Raw genomic sequence first — 17,116 nt, 5'->3', positions numbered from 1 at the left:
ACAACTAAAAAATATATATCACATTAATCTCTTTCTTTTCATGTTCATCTCTAACTCCTTTTTCTCCCAGCTCCTTTACCTTAGATCTGGAACACAGAAAGAGTCCTCTGTCTCCTTAATTTCCTATTGAAACATTCCTGTCTACCTAAACATCTTTTTTATTTCAATTCCATCCTGAATTACTTCTAATAATTACTGTAAGATAAAACCCAGTTGGAATCTCTTACTCCACCCCTTCTACCATTAGAAAATCATCCCCTATCACTTGCCAAAATGAATCTTTTCCAGAGAATTTCAGTTTCCTTCTCCAAAAATCCACTCAAAATCCTCTCCATCTTACAAACCTGTAAACTTCTTAATGCTAGGAAGTCTAGATTTGCCAGCAAAGTGTTTTATAGGTCATTGATGTTCAGTACTTGTATGATTAGATCTCTCTATACAGAATATCCAGAAGCTGTAAAGCTTACTTCATCTAATTTCAGAGTGTGAATTGCCCCTATGCGTATAATGCAGAAATGGCATAGTCATATAGTCATTATGCTGCTGGTGCAAGAGTTACATCACTCCTGAATGTCACTCAATTTATAAATTAAACATTTTTCCTATGTGATCTATCCTGTCCTTTTTCTCAGAACTTTACATTTTTTTGTTGTTGTTTTACAGTCAAACTTAAAAATGATCATTCAGAATATCATGTAGGTATGTATGTATGTACATATACATACACAAACACTGGTTTTAGAACAGTTTTAAATTCATAACAAAATTGAGTGGAAGGTACAAAGATATTTTACAGAACGGACTATCTTTTTATAGAATGTCTTTCTAACAATATCTTTCAGCACTAATAATTTAGAAAAAGGAAAGCATCTGCTCTATCTTGAAGGTAGTAATGCTTATAGCTTTCATATAACATGAGTCTCATAACAAAGCTCTTGCTCTACCATCCAGTAAGATTATCAGGTATGTTAAAATACAACTGTAACTAAAGGATAACCCTTTCATTTCTCTCAACAAAAAGGCTTGTTGAAAGAAACTATTATGCAGAGTTGAAGAAAATATAAGATCCTGCTTTGAAGTACAAGATGCAACATATAATGCTAATCAGAATATCAAAGAGAATAAAGAAAATAAATTGAAAATAAAAGGCACTAAACAAGTGCCAAGAACTTTGGGCAGCAGGTCATGTCTAAAAAAACTGATAAAATACTTTATATTATTGTCATGAATTTTAGGACTGACGTATTCGTTTTTATATTTTAGCATCTCTGAAAATGTTTGTTTCCTTATAGTTCATGATTCATTGATAATTGGATGCATTCTTTATTTCTTGGTTGTACATAAAATAATGGCTTGCTTCCCTGGTGACTCAGACGATAAAAAATCTGCCTGGAATGCAGGAGACCCGGGTTCTATCCCTGGGTCGGGAAGATTTCCTAAAGAAGGGAATGGCTATCCATTCTAGGGTTCTTGCCTGGAGAATCCCATGGACAGAGGAGCCTGGAGGGCTATAGTCCATGGGGTCAAGAAGAGCTGGACAGAACTGAGGAGCGAACACTTTCACTTTCATTATAAACTGCAACCTACATTCCATGAAATAAGGTAAATATAGGAAATGTTTTAAGGTATGCAATAAAAATATGCTTTATAATTGATTCATGATTCCATTCAGAAGTCATTCATTTCCAAAACATTTAACTTAATATATTATAAAATGTATATAACTTTTATGATCAGAGGGAGTTGTCAATAGTCCTAAAAAGCACTATTCCTACATGTATACTAAACATTCCAGGAAACAGTAAACTAGAGCATTTCTGAACCATCTTTTAAAATATATGGTATGAAATGCAGCATTTAAATATTTTACACTTTGGTATTATGAAATATTTATGTTCACACTCCCACAAATGGAAAGAATAAGGTCAGCAAAAGCTGTGGAAGACAAATGCCTCACTTACAAGATGGTCTTTGAAAATAGAATGTGAGAATTTATCCCTACAAAATAAATTAATGCATGAATTCACTCCATACTTAGACTTAAACATAGAAATTTGGCTGAAAAATATCCATGTTTTCTGATTTTAGTTTAGAGGATTATCTTTCAACTACTATAATGTATCTTAAGTATAAAACTCATGTTTTTACATACACAGATAGCCGTTTTATTTTTTAATTCCATCTACTATTTTTATGCTAAATAGTTAAGTCATATTCTCAGGCTGTTGTGAATATTTTTATTATTCTATTATGTTTTTTGATAGTGATTAAATGTGTTTTCTCCACACAATTGGATTCCCTGGTAGCTCAGTTGGTAATGAATCTGCCTGCAATGCAGGAGACCCCAGTTTGATTCCTGGGTTGGGAAGACCCCTGGAGAAGGGATAGGCTACCCACTCCAGTAGAATAACAAAATAGAATAACAAAAAATATTTTTATGTTATTATGTATTCTACTAGTTTTGACATAAAAGAAGATCTAGATTTCTGAAATATATTGGCACAAAACCTCCAATACAAGTAAATAAAAGATCCATGGCTTTAAATTTACTTTTATTTTGTCTATTAAAAACTGCCAAAATTCAGTTGTACATTATCTATATTCAAATATTTTATATTGCAATTTTCATAGCCATACAATTATATAAAGGAATATGGACAGTTTATAGACAAAAAATAAAGCAATAATGTACCCATTAAGATCAAGTAAATTGCACTGAATTTTATTACCCTTGAATTCCATGAGTATACCTCCAAAAAGTGTTTTCCCTCTGCCCAGAAATGTCTGCTATTCTGAAATTTTGTTAATGATTTCCATGTTCCTTTTCAATCTCCAAATGGTATATTGTTAAATTTTGTAGATTTTTAACCAGCATGTTTTTTTCATTAAAAAATTATTTTAACTTATACTTCTATATAATAATAGTGGATCTGTTTCTTCATACAGTTTCCTGCTTTTCACCCACCTCTAATTGTTCGTGTACTTTCAGTCTTGTCACGAAAGTGAAAAATCCCTTGCTAAATATCAAGAAGATACCTAATCTGTATTGCGTGAACTGCTGTTCATTTCCATGGCCTTTGGTTAGCCACATGGGATAGCTGGTGAAAATTGATCAGTGCAGCCTTATGCACTCTTGTTCACGGCTACAATAATGGCGGACCTGCATGATGTGCATTTCTTTAATGCAGATCATGGAGAATGTATAAGAGTTTAGTTCAGTTTAGAAACTCAAGGAATTTCAACACTGACATTGGCTTCAGCTTCCTAAAGTTAGACCCTTCACAGAAGAAACTGCCATAGAGGTTACAGTACCAGCTGGATGTGTGTTTCCTTGTTTATGTTTTCTAGTTCTATACTACTGCTGCTATGACATGGAAACCATTGTGAAGAAGAGTAAAATTCTGATTTGCCATCATAAAGTCATGTGCAGGAATATGTCCAGTGCTGCTCTTACATTTCACTCACCTCCCTTCTTTATTCCTCCATCTCTTTTCATTTCCTCTCCTGCCTTTTGACAGTGACTACATGTGTTTTCTCACATAATTGGATTCCCTGGTGGCTCAGCTGGTAAAGAATCCACCTGCAATGTAGGAGACCCCGGTTCCATCCCTGGGTTGGGAAGATCCCCTGGAGAAGGGAACAGCTACCCACTCCAGTATTCTGGCCTGGAGATTTCCATGGAATATACAGTCCATGGGGTCACAAAGAGTTGGACAAGACTGAGCAACTTTCACTTTTCGCCACATAACTTTATGTTATCAAATTTTAATCATTTTAAGCTGTGATGTATTATTAAAATTGCCTAAAATTTTATACTGAATTGTGCCAAAGAGATATGCTTTAGAAATCAGTAAACTTTTTCTGTGAAGGTGTAGTTATTAAAAATTTTAGGTTTTGGAAGCTGTAGTTTGTACCACAACTATTTAATTCTGCTTGTGCAATACAAAAGCCACCATAGGCAATATGTGAATTAACAAGAGTGACTGCATTCTTATAAACCTTTATTTATGAACACTATAATTTGAATTTAATTATATATCAATTTGTATGTGTCCTGAAATAGTCTTTGTTTCTTCTTCAATTACTGAAAATTTTAAAAGCAAGTCTTGGCTGTGAGATGCACAAAAATAGGCAGTGGGCCAGATTTGCCCATAAACAGTAGTTTCCCAATCTCCATTCTAACAGATCTGTACTCCTCAATCCTACTTGCGTATTGGAACTAGGGCCTAAATGTATTTATTAAATCAAAATTCCTATTAATAGGGTCTCCTGGTCTTTGTTATATTTTAAAAGTGTCCTAGGTGATTTTGTTTTTGAGATTCTAATCTATTCTAGTAACAAAGTCTTTTAAAAAAATCCATTGGTTGATTTTCTCCCCACTCTATTCATTCTCAAATAATAAATACCTAGGGCATCCCAGGTGTCTCAGTGGTAAAGAATCTGCCTGTCAAGCAGGAGACCCAGATTCAGTCTCTGGCTGGGAAGATCCCCTGGAGAAGGAAATAGCAACCCACTCCAGTGTTCTTGCCTGGGAAATCCCATGGACAGAGGAACCTGGTGGGCTATAGTCCATGGGGTCGCAAAAGAGTCAGACACAACTTAGTGACTAAATAACAACAAGCTCAATTAGTTTGCAGTGGCGAAAGTGTGAGGTAATTGCAGATTTCTCTCATCATTCACTCTGAACTGAGTAAGTGAATACTCTTTTTAGATCTGGAGTTGAATGTACAATTGAAGTACACATATCTTAGTCCTATTTTCCTTTTCTAGTAAGATACGGTCATTATCTTCTTCCTATCCCACACCTCTTGGTGGTCTGATGCTTCAAGACAATGTAATACATGGTAAACTGCTTTCAGATATAATCTGTTATGCTCTTTTCTTCCTGAGAATCCCAACTGCACTTGGCTCACAAAAATCTAAAACCATAGATTGTATTGCTAACCAATATCAATCCATTCCCCTCAAAATCCTTGCTTTTTGTTCAGTTTGAATCTAGGACTTGCAATCTCCATCTGGGTGCAGTAAGATCTCAGGATAGCTGATGGTAAGGTAGAAAGCTGTCAGATGCCACATCTCCAAAAGACCATTAGAAAAACCAAGCAAACCTGTGCATTTTGGCTTAGGGCAGTATGGGGGATGTTATGTTGACTGAATCTTAGTAGTATCTCAAAAGGATGAAGTCACAGGAGTATACTTAGATGATTTTAGGGACTAGGTTGAAGGAATTTAAGGTGAATTTTGCAAGGTGGAAAACTTGGGATTAGGAAGTTTATATCTTAATAGTTTTAGTTTAAGACTCATCATGGTAAAGTATCTTGAAGGCAATCTTATTGATCAGCAAATAGTTTTGAGAAGTAAGCTATTTTAATTCTTTTCCTGATCTTGTCTTCTAGAAACAAGAATTTCTTAAGGCAAGTTGCTAAATTGCTTTTACCAGTTCACATTAGTATTTAGCTTAGGGGTAGAAAATTATGTTGCTGTTGGTTCTCACCACAAACAGAATAGAGAAAACAGAGCTTCATAAAGCAGAAAAGTGAATGGAAAATGCACTTTTAAGCTTGTTTAGGTCCTGAAAGTCTGAATCACAGAAACCATGATGGAAAGGTAAGCACATTTTGTGTTCCTAGGTCAGGTTTATTTCATATTGTGAAGTGTAAATTCCAGGAGTTAAATTAGATCTTTTCCATTGTGTATATGTACCATAGCTTTCTTGTCCATTCATCTGCTGATGGGCATCTAGGTTGCTTCCATGTCCTGGCTATTAAAAACAGTGCTGCGATGAACACTGAGGTGCACGTGTCTCTTTCAGATCTGGTTTCCACAGCGTGTATGCCCAGGAGTGGGATTGCTGGGTCATATGGCAGTTCTATTTCCAGTTTTTTTAAGGAATCTCCACACTGTTCTCCATATTGGCTGTACTAGTTTGCATTCCCACCAACAGTGTAAGAGAACAGACTTTTGGACTCTGTGGGAGAAGGCGAGGGTGGGATGATCTGAGAGAACAGCATTGAAACATGTATACTATCAAGGGTGAAACAGATCGCCAGCCCAGGTTGGATGCATGAGACAAGTGCTCGGGGCTGGTGCACTGGGAAGACCCAGAGGGATGGGATGGGGAGGGAAGTGGGAGGGGGGATCAGGATGGGGAATACATGTAAATCCATGGCTGATTTATGTCAATGTATGGCAAAAACCACTACAATATTGTAAAGTAATTAGCCTCCAACTAATAAAAATAAATGGAAAAAAAATTAAATCTTTTCAATCTATACTATCTCGCGGTTAGTTTTGAATTATTCCTGATTTTATACTTAGGGGTGTGTGTGTGTGTGTGTGTGTGTGTTTTGATACCAACAAGAACTTTTCCAATTGTGTGTGTGTGTGTGTGTGTTTTGATACCAACAAGAACTTTTCCAATTGTGTGTGTGTGTGTGTGTGTTTTGATACCAACAAGAACTTTTCCAATTTTTAACAGACACTAATTGAGTGTTCTACAAATCCAACTGTATTCTGACACCATCTACCTGGAGATAGAGTTACATCCCACAGGGTAAAGACTCTGTCTTATAAGACTACCTCCATTTCAGATGCCAAGTACAGGTTGGTAACCTGTGCTTCTGACCAACAGGCCGAAAATCAGAGGTTCCCATTACCCTCCTCCTCAGTTTTGATTAATTTGCTAGAGTGACTCACAGTACTCAGTTTACTTACTAGATTACAGGTTTATTACAAAGAATATTAAAGGATACAAATAGACAGACAGATGAAAAGATACACAAGCAAGGTTCTGCTGGTTCCAAAACACAGGAGTTCTGTCTTGGGGAGTCTGGGGTTCACCACCCTCCCAGCAGTAAGATCTGTTCTGGTTCAATAACCTGGTGAGCCAAGCTCTCCAAACCCTGTCCTTTGGGTGTTGTCGTTTTATTGTTTTTTTTTTTTTTTTAATAAAGGCTTCATGACATAGACATAATTGATTAAATCATTGGTTATTGACAATTGAACTCAATCTCCTACAGTCCCTTTTCCCTCCTGGAGTTGGTCAAGAGGTGGGACTGAATGTTGCAATCCTCTAATCACGAGGTTGCTGCCCCTAGCAACCAGGCCCCATCCTTAGGTTGCCTAGGAACTTTCCAAAAGTCACCTCATTACAATACAATAGACACCTTTATTGCTCTTATCACTTAGGAAATTCCAAGCGCTGTGCCAGAAATGGAGGCAAAGACAAACTATATGATTTCTTGTTGTAAATCAAAATATCATAGGTTGCCTATTATGCTTTGATTGGTGTAGAGAATATTCTTTTTATATTTCTATTTATGGATATTTTATGAGAAGCTAAAGAAGTCTGCTTAATTGTGTGACATCTTGAAAAGGAATTGCCTATGTAATAACTTCTAAGATCAGACACATACAGATCATTAACAGTCCAGTGTATGTAGGCACAAAAATCATTGGCATGGTAAGTAGCGGTTATATGAAAGTATCTCAGCTGAGAACGTCAGTGTCAAAGATAAGCAACCCACACTGATCTGGCAGTGAGGAAGCATTAGGAAATGAATACACCAACATCTCTCTTCTTATTTTTATCCTCCAGGATTCATTAGCTGAAATAAACCAGAAATCAGGGTTGACCAAAGAAGTCTTGTTAGCCTCTTGTACCATAGAACGAATGGCTAGAGGAGGTTTGAGAAGGGATTTGAAAGATCAAGTGAGACACATGCAGGACAACTCCTTCCACACAGTTCTATGTGGGTATGATGTTTGCACACGCAAACATCAGACAAGAAGGGAACCAGCTTCATAGAAATATTGGTCCAGAAGGAAAAATGTCACAAAAATCCTAGTAGTGCTACACTAAGTAGACGAAATAAACCCGGCCTGTTGGTGGCAATGCTGAGCTGCAGAACCAAACCTGGAACTACCTACCTACAAACTATCTGCATGAAAATAATCAATGTCTCCCAGGACAGAATATAAGAGAAAACCTAGATGACCCTGGATATGTCAAAGACCTTTTAGGTTCAATTTTAAAGGGCTCAATCAATTAGATAATTGATAAGCTAGGCTTCATTAAAATTAAAATTAAAATTTCTGCACTGGAAAGGAAATGTCAAGAGAATCGGAAGACAATCAACAGGCTGAAATAAAGTATTTGCAAAGGACATCTGATAAAGGACTGTTACTCAAAATGTACAAAGAAATCTTGAAATCAATGATAAGAAAACAATCCAACTAAAAAATGGGCCCAAAATCTTAACAGATATCTCACCACAGAAGATAAACAGATGGAAAACAAACATAGGAAAATGTGTTCCACATCATAGGTCACCAGGGGAATGTAAATTAAAGTTACAATGAGGTACCAGTACACACCTAATAGAATAGGCAAAATTCACAACACTGACAACTCCAAATGCTGGCAAGGATTTGGAGTAACAGAAACTCATTGCTCATCAGAAAGAAAAATGATATAGTCACTTTGGAACACAGTTTGGTGGCTTCTTACAATATTCAACATACTCTTACCAGTTCCAGCAATTGTTCTCCTTGGTATTTCCTGAAGCTGTCTAAAACATGGCCACACACACGCACAAAAAAACCTGCATAGCAATATTTATAGTAATTTTATTCATGATTGCAAAACTTGGAAGCAAACAAGACGTCCTTCAGTAAGTGAATTGATAAACTGTGGTATATTCAGACAAGGGAATATTATTCAGCACTACTAAAAAGAAATGAGCCATGAAAAGATGTGGGAGAAACAAATGCATGTTACTGAGTCAAAGAATCCAATTAGAAAAGGTTAACACGTTGTAGGATTCCAAATAAATGATATTCTAGAAAAGGCAAAACTATGGAGGCAGTAAAAAGACCAGTGATCACTAAGGGATTGAAGAGGAGGGAGGGATGAATAGGCAGAGTACAGAGGTATTTTAAGGCTCTGAAAATATTATAATACCATAATAATAATATATATCTTTGGACGTCTGTCCAAAGCTGCAGAATGCACAAAGCTAAGAATGAACTGTCTTGTAAAGCATAGGACTTTTGGTGATTATGACACGTATTGCAGATTCATCAATGATATCAAATGTAGTATTCTAGTGAAGGATGTAGATAATAGGGGAGACCAAGCATGCATGGGCAGGGGGTTATGTGGAAAATCTATTTCCCCTCAATTTTGCTTTGAACTTTAAACTTCTCTAAAAAAGTAAAGTAAAAAAAAAAGTCTATGTTATATAAGCCACCAGTCAGTATTTGTAGTTGAAAGTATCTTAACTGATACACTGTCTTATGAGGCAATTACTGTTATTTCTTTTTTTTAAAATATAGTCATGAAAGATATTTGCATCTTCAACTGGTAAGCCAAACTATGTCTGATTGCAGTGCTCAAACCATTAACTAAATGGCTATACATTCTCTCACACTGTGGTACATGTGATTAAACACACATATCAAAATAATGATTTACAGTTGAAAGCAGTTCTAAGATTTGGAATGAAGAGACATGTATGCTTTTCCTTAAATCATGAACATGACCTCAATGAGCTTCATCTCCTTAACAATAAAAGGGAAACAGACAATAAAACCAATCCTGAAGGCACAGTTGTTATGTTACTTAAATAACATATTGAAAATATTTTCAAACAGTAAAATCTCATATCAACATACAACTAAATATTTATTAAAGTATGTTTTAAAATTTTATATCTACCCGTATCTATACTTTTCTCTACCAATCAATCAATAGATCTCTCAGACAGTAATCTTTTTCTGTTTCTATAAACATTTTATTAGTAGCTTTCTCCTGTTGCTTTTCTATTGTTCCTTGTCTCTTTTAATTTAGTGTAAGCTCCTGCAGCTGAGGATCATATGATTTCACAGCTTTATCTCCCCATAGACTTGTGAATCATAAAATGGTACACATAATAGAAGTTCAATAAATTTTGTTGAATGAACATGATGGTCTTTTATTCTTTCACATCTAGAATATATTTTACCCATTATATCCCATAAAGAATAAGGTGATGCTTATATATATCATTTACTAAAACTACAGTATCCACAAAGAGTAATATGTCATTCTATAGCTCAGGTTAGGAGAAATGCTCTCATTTGTTATTCTTACTGAATAAAGCAAACCCACAAGAAATGTCATTTCTGAATTCACTTCAATCGACTCTGAATTTTGGAACAGCTGAAAAGTTTGTAATAAGAATAAACCTGCTGGGGATCAATAAAGTTGCATTTCTACTTCCAGATTTTGCTACATTTTTTTTTCTTCCAGCCTATCTATCCAACCACCCATGGTCCACGGGACACAGAGAGCATGAGCTTACCTGAAAGAGTTCAGAAAATGCATTTGGAAGAACAGCTTTTTTTCTTGTTCTTACAGTTTTCACTTAGAGTATATCTTTTACTATAGAATTCTTAGAGTTTTAATAAACTATTCCAACTAAAGGTAGAAAATAATTGAACTACACCAACCCACCAAATGGATAAAATATTAATTTTTGATGCTTGGTGTGTCTCCTTTTAAACATGTTACCATCTCTTAACAGAAAGAAAATCAAAGGAAGTAGAAACATGCTTTAAATTGTTTTTAACTTTTTTGGACATAATTTCTACAAAAGAAGATAGCATCTATTGTCTAAAATCAATTTGTATACAAACATTCATCACATTTCATATTCCCTATTGTCAGAGCTAAGATCAGATATTAAAATACATTTATACATACATAAACGCATACATTTATCCATATGTATAAAATACATTTATACATATGAATTCGGAATAAATTATGTCAAATATTTAATCTCGTATAACCTACACAGACTACTTATGGTATATAAATACATCTTTTTAAATTATAAATGGCTATTAATCACTAAAAATCAGGGAGTATATTAAAAACTTTAATATCATTTTATTTATTTCAATACCAATTCTCTAATGTAGATAAAATAAGGACAATTTTACAGTTTAGAAAACTAGGATTACTGGACAAGATTTCATGACTCCATTGCTAGGGCTTTTGCAGAGCTTCCTAAAATGCATAGGCTTCCTGATTTAATAAGCAAATAATAATTAAGGTTTTGCTTCCATGATCAATCATGTATGGCCAATTCACAATTACTCTGTGCTATTGTATCTGTCTTAAGAAAATTATAATTTATTCACCCATTCCTTCCTTACTATACAAATCATTGATTGATTCATTTATTCAATCAATATTTATTAAGCATATAGTATCTATCTAGCCTAGTCCTTGCCCTCAAGATCTATTAATAAAAGATGCAAGTCCTGCCTTAAGAGATTTCCAGTATATTGGAAGAGACAATTTAAAAACCTAATTACAATACAGGGAGATAAATGCTGTAATAGTGGGATGCACTTGACTCTAATTAGAACACAGAGAAGGTACATTTAATTTAGTCCCAGTCTTTTATCTGGAGAAGCTTCTCAGTACCATTTGAACTGAGCAGTTGTGGTACAATGCCCTCAAGCTAGTATCCAGTCTTTAAAGTAAACTCACCATTTTTAGGACTCAGTAAAAATTTTCCTTCATCATCTTCATTTGCTGGGTCAATTAAAATAAACCCTCAACTCCCAAAAAAAGGCCCATTTTTGGTATTGAAAGATAGATGAGGAGTCACTGCCTTTTTACTACCCTCTTAGTTTTAGACCCAGAGGACATAACAGGGAAGAAGAAATCAAGCATATGTGTCCTACTGATGAAGAACCAGTGAGTGAAATAAAGGAAAAAGCTCTTTGATATTATACCAGAAAGTAAGATGTCATTGAGTAAGAGTTTCTTAGATACTGTAAAGTTTAGATTCTACATGATTCCATCATCTATCCTCCTAAGCTTTATCCTCACTGGTCAGTTTTTCATAATCAGAGAGAGGAAGCAAGTTAACATTGCTCAATATCTCAAATTTATAAGGTTGAAGACAATTCCAGAAAAGCTATCTATTCTATTTTTTCCCAGGCTGATAGAGTATCAGGTCCTTTTTTTTTTTTTTTTTTTTCAGATCTTTGTATTACAAGTGACTTAACATTTCTAGAACTTCAGGCTTCCTATTGTGTATTCCAGTAAAGAGGATGAGGACAAAAGAAAAAAAAAAAACCCTCAAAAGCCTTATTTCAAAAGCCCAATTTCTTTTTGAGTCAGCGCCCTTAAATAGCCTTTCTGGAATTACCACAGTACTTCTATTTACATATTATATATTCTTCTAGCTAAAAGGGAAGTAATAGTAACCATAGTGACAGAGGTCATCAACTCAGCAGTGTAGTTTGGTATCAGGATATGTTTCAGGGGCAGGGTCAACAAAATCTAAACCTTCATGGGTGAGAGCCTTGTCATGGTGAGGGGGCTTGTGTACCTCAATGAAGCCATGAGCCATGCTGTCCAGGGCCACTCGAGATGGACAGATCATAGTGGAGAGTTCTGGCAAAATGCAGTCCACTAGAGGATGGAATGGCAAACCACTCCAGTATTCTTGCCGTGAGAACCACATGAACAGTATAAGGCAAAAAGATATGACACCAGAAGACAAGCCCCTCAGGTTGGAAGGTGTCCACTGGGGAAGAGTGGAGGACAATTACTAGTAACTCCAGAGAGAATGAAGCCGCTGGGACAAAGCAGAAACCACAGCCTCTTGTGGCTGTGTCATGGTGCTGTGTCAGGATGCTGTAAGGAACAACACTGCATAGGAACTTGGACTCTTAGGCCCATTAATCAATTAGTAATTGATTACTAATATTTATGTGGTTAGATGTGGTTAAGCGGGAGATGGCAAGAGTGAACACTGACATCTTAGGAATCAGGGAACTAAAGTGGACAGGAATGGGCAAATTTAACTCAGATAACTATTATATCTACTACTGTGGGAAAGAATCCCTTAGAAGAAATGCAGTAGCCCTCGTAGTCAACAAGAGTCCGAAAGGCAGTATTTGGGTGCTATCTCAAAAACAATAGAATGTATTGGTTTGTTTCCAAAGCAAACCATTCAACATCAGAGTAATCCAAGTCTATGCCCCAACCACTGATGCTGAAGAAGCTGAGGTTGAACGGTTCTATGATGACCTACCAAAAAAAAAAAAAAAAGGGCTCTTTTCATCATAAGGAATTGGAATACCAAAGTAGGAAGTGAACAGATACCTGGAGTAACAGGCAAGTTTGGCCATGGAGTACAAAATGAAGCAAAGCAAAGGCTAACAGAGTTTTATCAAGAGAACACACTGTTCATAGCAAACACCCCCTTCCAACAATATGAGAGATGACTCGACATATGAACATCACCAGATGGTCAATACCGAAATCAGGTTGATTATATTCTTTGCTGCCAAGGATGGGTGAGCTCTATACAGCGTGCAAAAACAAGACCTGGAGCTGACTGTGGCTCAGATCATGAACTCCATATTGCCAAATTCAGGCTTAAATGGAAGAAAGTAGGGAAAACTACTAGGCCCCTCAGGTATAACCTAAATTGAATCTTTTATGATTATACAGTGGAATTGACAAATAGATTCAAGGGATTAGATTTGATAGAGTGCCTGAAGAACTATGGATAGAGGTTTGTAACATTTTCTAGGAGTTGGTGACCAACACCATCCCAAAGTTAAAGAAATGGAAGAAGGCAAAGTAGTTGTCTAAGAAGGCTTTACACATAGCTGAGGAAAGAAGAGAGGCAAAAAGCAAGGGAGAAAAGGAAAGATATACCAAACTGAATGCAGATTTTCAGAGAATAGCAAGGAGAAACAAGAAGGTCTTCTTAGTGAACAGTGCAAAAAAATTGAGGAAAACAATAAAAAGGAAAAGACTAGAGATTTCTGCAAGAAAATTAGAGATTCCAGGGAAATTTTCATGCAAGTTTGGGCATGATAAAGACAGAAATGGTAAGGACCTAACAGAAGCAGAAGAGATTAAAGTGGGGTGGCAAGAATACACAGAAAAACTACATAAAAAAGGTTTTAATGACCCAGATAACCATGATGATATAGTCACTCACCTAGAGCCAGACATCCTAAAGTGTGAAGTCAACTGGGTATGAGGAAGCATTATTATAAACAAAGCTATTGGAAGTGATGGAAGTCCAGTTTAGCTATTTAAAATCCTAAAGGACAATCCTATTAAAGTGTTACACTCATGTCATCAAATTTAGAAAACTCAGCAGTGGCCATAAGAGTGGAAAAAGTCAGTTTTCATTCCAGTCCCAAAGAGGGGCATAGCCAAACCATGTACATACTACCGCACAATTGTGCTCATTCTGCATACTAGTAAGGTTATAATTAAAAACCTTTAAGCTACACTTCAGCAGTACATGAACTGAGAAATTCCAGATGTACAAGTTGGATTTAGAAAAGGCAGAGGAACCCAGAGATCAAGTTGCCAACATTTGTTGGATCACAGAAAAAGCAAGGGAATTGCAGGAAAACATCTACATCTGTTTCACTGACCATGTGAAAGCCTTTGACTGTGTGGATGACAACAAAATGTGGGATGTTCTTAAAGAGATGGGAGTACCAGACCACCTCACTTGGCTCCTGAGAAACTTGTATGCAGGTCAAGAAGAAACAGTTAGAACCTTTCATGGAACAAATGACTGGTTCAAAATTGGGAAAGGAGTACAACTATGACAAGACTATATATTGTCACCCTCTTTATTTAATTTATATGCAGAGTATATCATGTGAAATGTGAGGGTGGATGAATTACAAGCTGAAATCAAGATTTCTGGGAGAAATATCAACAACCTCAGACATGCAGATATCACTTTAATGGCAGCAAATGAAGAGACACTAAAGAAACCTTGATTAAGGGGAAAAAGGAGAGTGAAAAAGCTAGCTTAAAACTCAACATTCTAAAAGCTAAGATCATAGCAACCAGTCCCATCACTTCATGGCAAATAGATAAGGAAAAAGTGGGAGCAGTGACAGATTTCTTTTTTCCTGGGCTCCAAAATCATTGTGGATGGTGACTGCACCCATGAAATTAAAAGATGCTTGCTCCTTGGAATGAAAGCTATGACAAACCTAGACAGTGTATTAAAAAGCAAAAGTGTCACTTTGCTGACAAAGGTCTGTATAGCCAGAGCTATGGCTTTTCCAGTAGTCATATATGGATGTGAGAGCTTGACAACAAAGAAGGCTGAGCACCAAAGAAGGGATGCCTTCAAACTTTAGTGCTGGGGAAGATTCATGAGTCCCTTGGACTGCAAGGAGATCAAATCAGTCAACCCTAAAGGAAATCAACCCTGAATATTCATTTGGAGGACTGATGCTGAAGCTTCAATACTTCGGCCACCTGATGCAAAGAGCCAACTCATTGTAAAAGACCCTGATCCTGAGGAAGATTAAAGGCAAAGTGAGAAGAGGGTGGCAGAGGATGAGATGGTTGAATGGCATCACCAACTCAATGGACATGAGCTTGAGCAAACTCCAGGAGATTAGGAAGGACAGGGAAGCCTGGGGTGCTTCAGACCAGGGCTCGAAGAGTCAGACACCACTTAGCGACTGAACAACAACTACAAGATTTAGTAGTGATGTGCATATGAGAATTGAAAAAAATCAAGGAATAGGATAACTTCTAGTGTTTGTACCTGAGAAACTGGGTATCTATAAATAACACTGAAAAGGAAAAAAACATGTTTTGATTCAGAAGTAAACCCACAGTTTTTGTTTTGATATTAAGTTTCCAGTGCTTTATATAAAGGCTTTTTTTTTAAGTTGGAATAAATTTAGAGAGAAGTTAAGATTAGGGTTATAAATTGAGACTCATTCATATAATGATAATGAAACCATGGAACCAAATGAGATCACCAGGGAAACAAAGAGCTGGGAAATAATTCCCTAAGACATTTCTTTAGTTTTTGTTTCTGACTGAAGGATGTTTGTGAGATAAATTGCCTGGAATATAGAGATGGTGTATCCACCAGGAGCAAAGGTTAAATTTGCTTCCTGACCCACATAATAAAAAGAATGACTCTGCCCTGGACAGTTGTTGGGCATATTGACGAGTAGCCCTTTAAAAATCAGTGCAGGGGTTTTCAGAACAGGTGGCAGATCTTTACAATAGCATCTACCTGGGTCACTTCTGCCTCATCTTTGCGGGCCTAGGGAAAAAAAGAGAAAATAATGGGAACATGAAGCTCCTGTTACTTGTTATAACATGAGCCATAAAGTCCTTTGGCTCTGACTCAGGAGTTTGGCATGTTTTGCCAGCACCTATATAATTTGGCAAGCCAGTTTATTAGCTTTCAATTAAGGTAAAACTTCAGGGTCTTCACAGTTCTTAAAAATACAAAAAAGAGAAAAAGAGTGACATCTTGGACTAGCCAACATGTACAGGTCAATAGAGATTGAGAATCCAGGAATGAAAATAAGAAGAAATAGTGAGTCATATCAAAGCAAACAAGAACTTATTTTACTTTCCTCTCATGGAATCCTATACTTAATATGTATGTTTAAAGGAAAAATTTTTTGTTCTGGTATTAACTGTTTGGATAGATAATTGATCACTGGATCCAGCAAGTTTTAGGACTAGTTAAGAAACTTAACTAGACCTAAGTCTCATAGGAATTTATGTTAAGAGTCTAAGTCTAGTAGGGATTTATGCTGAGAGATTAATCTATACAGCTGTCTATAAATGTTAAGAAAACACCCTTTAATAAACACTGCTAATGTCACACAAATAATACAGATATTTATGGACATCTGAGAAGGTTATTTTTTAAAACTTTTTATTTTGAAATAATTATATATCCACACGCAGTCGGGAGAAATGATATAAAGAGATCCTATTACCCCTCACTCAGTTTTCTCCAATGCTAACATCATGCAAAACTATAGTACAATACACAACCAGGAAACTGACATGAAAAAACCTTATTCAGATATCACCAGTTTTACATTTATTTATGGGTGTGAGTGCATTTAGTTTTATGCCATTTTATCATATATGTAGATTTTGTGATCACCACCACATAATTCAGAAAAGTTCCATCACAAGGATCCCTTGTGCTATCCTTTTATAACCACAGCCGCTTCCTTCCTTCATTAAATAAGAATTAGTCAAGTGAAACAGAGAGAGAGAGAAGTTGGGTAG

This window comes from Cervus canadensis, chromosome 17 (assembly GCF_019320065.1).
Source record: "Cervus canadensis isolate Bull #8, Minnesota chromosome 17, ASM1932006v1, whole genome shotgun sequence".
Classification (NCBI taxonomy): Eukaryota; Metazoa; Chordata; class Mammalia; order Artiodactyla; family Cervidae; genus Cervus; species Cervus canadensis.
Note: the sequence above shows the minus strand (reverse complement) of the source record.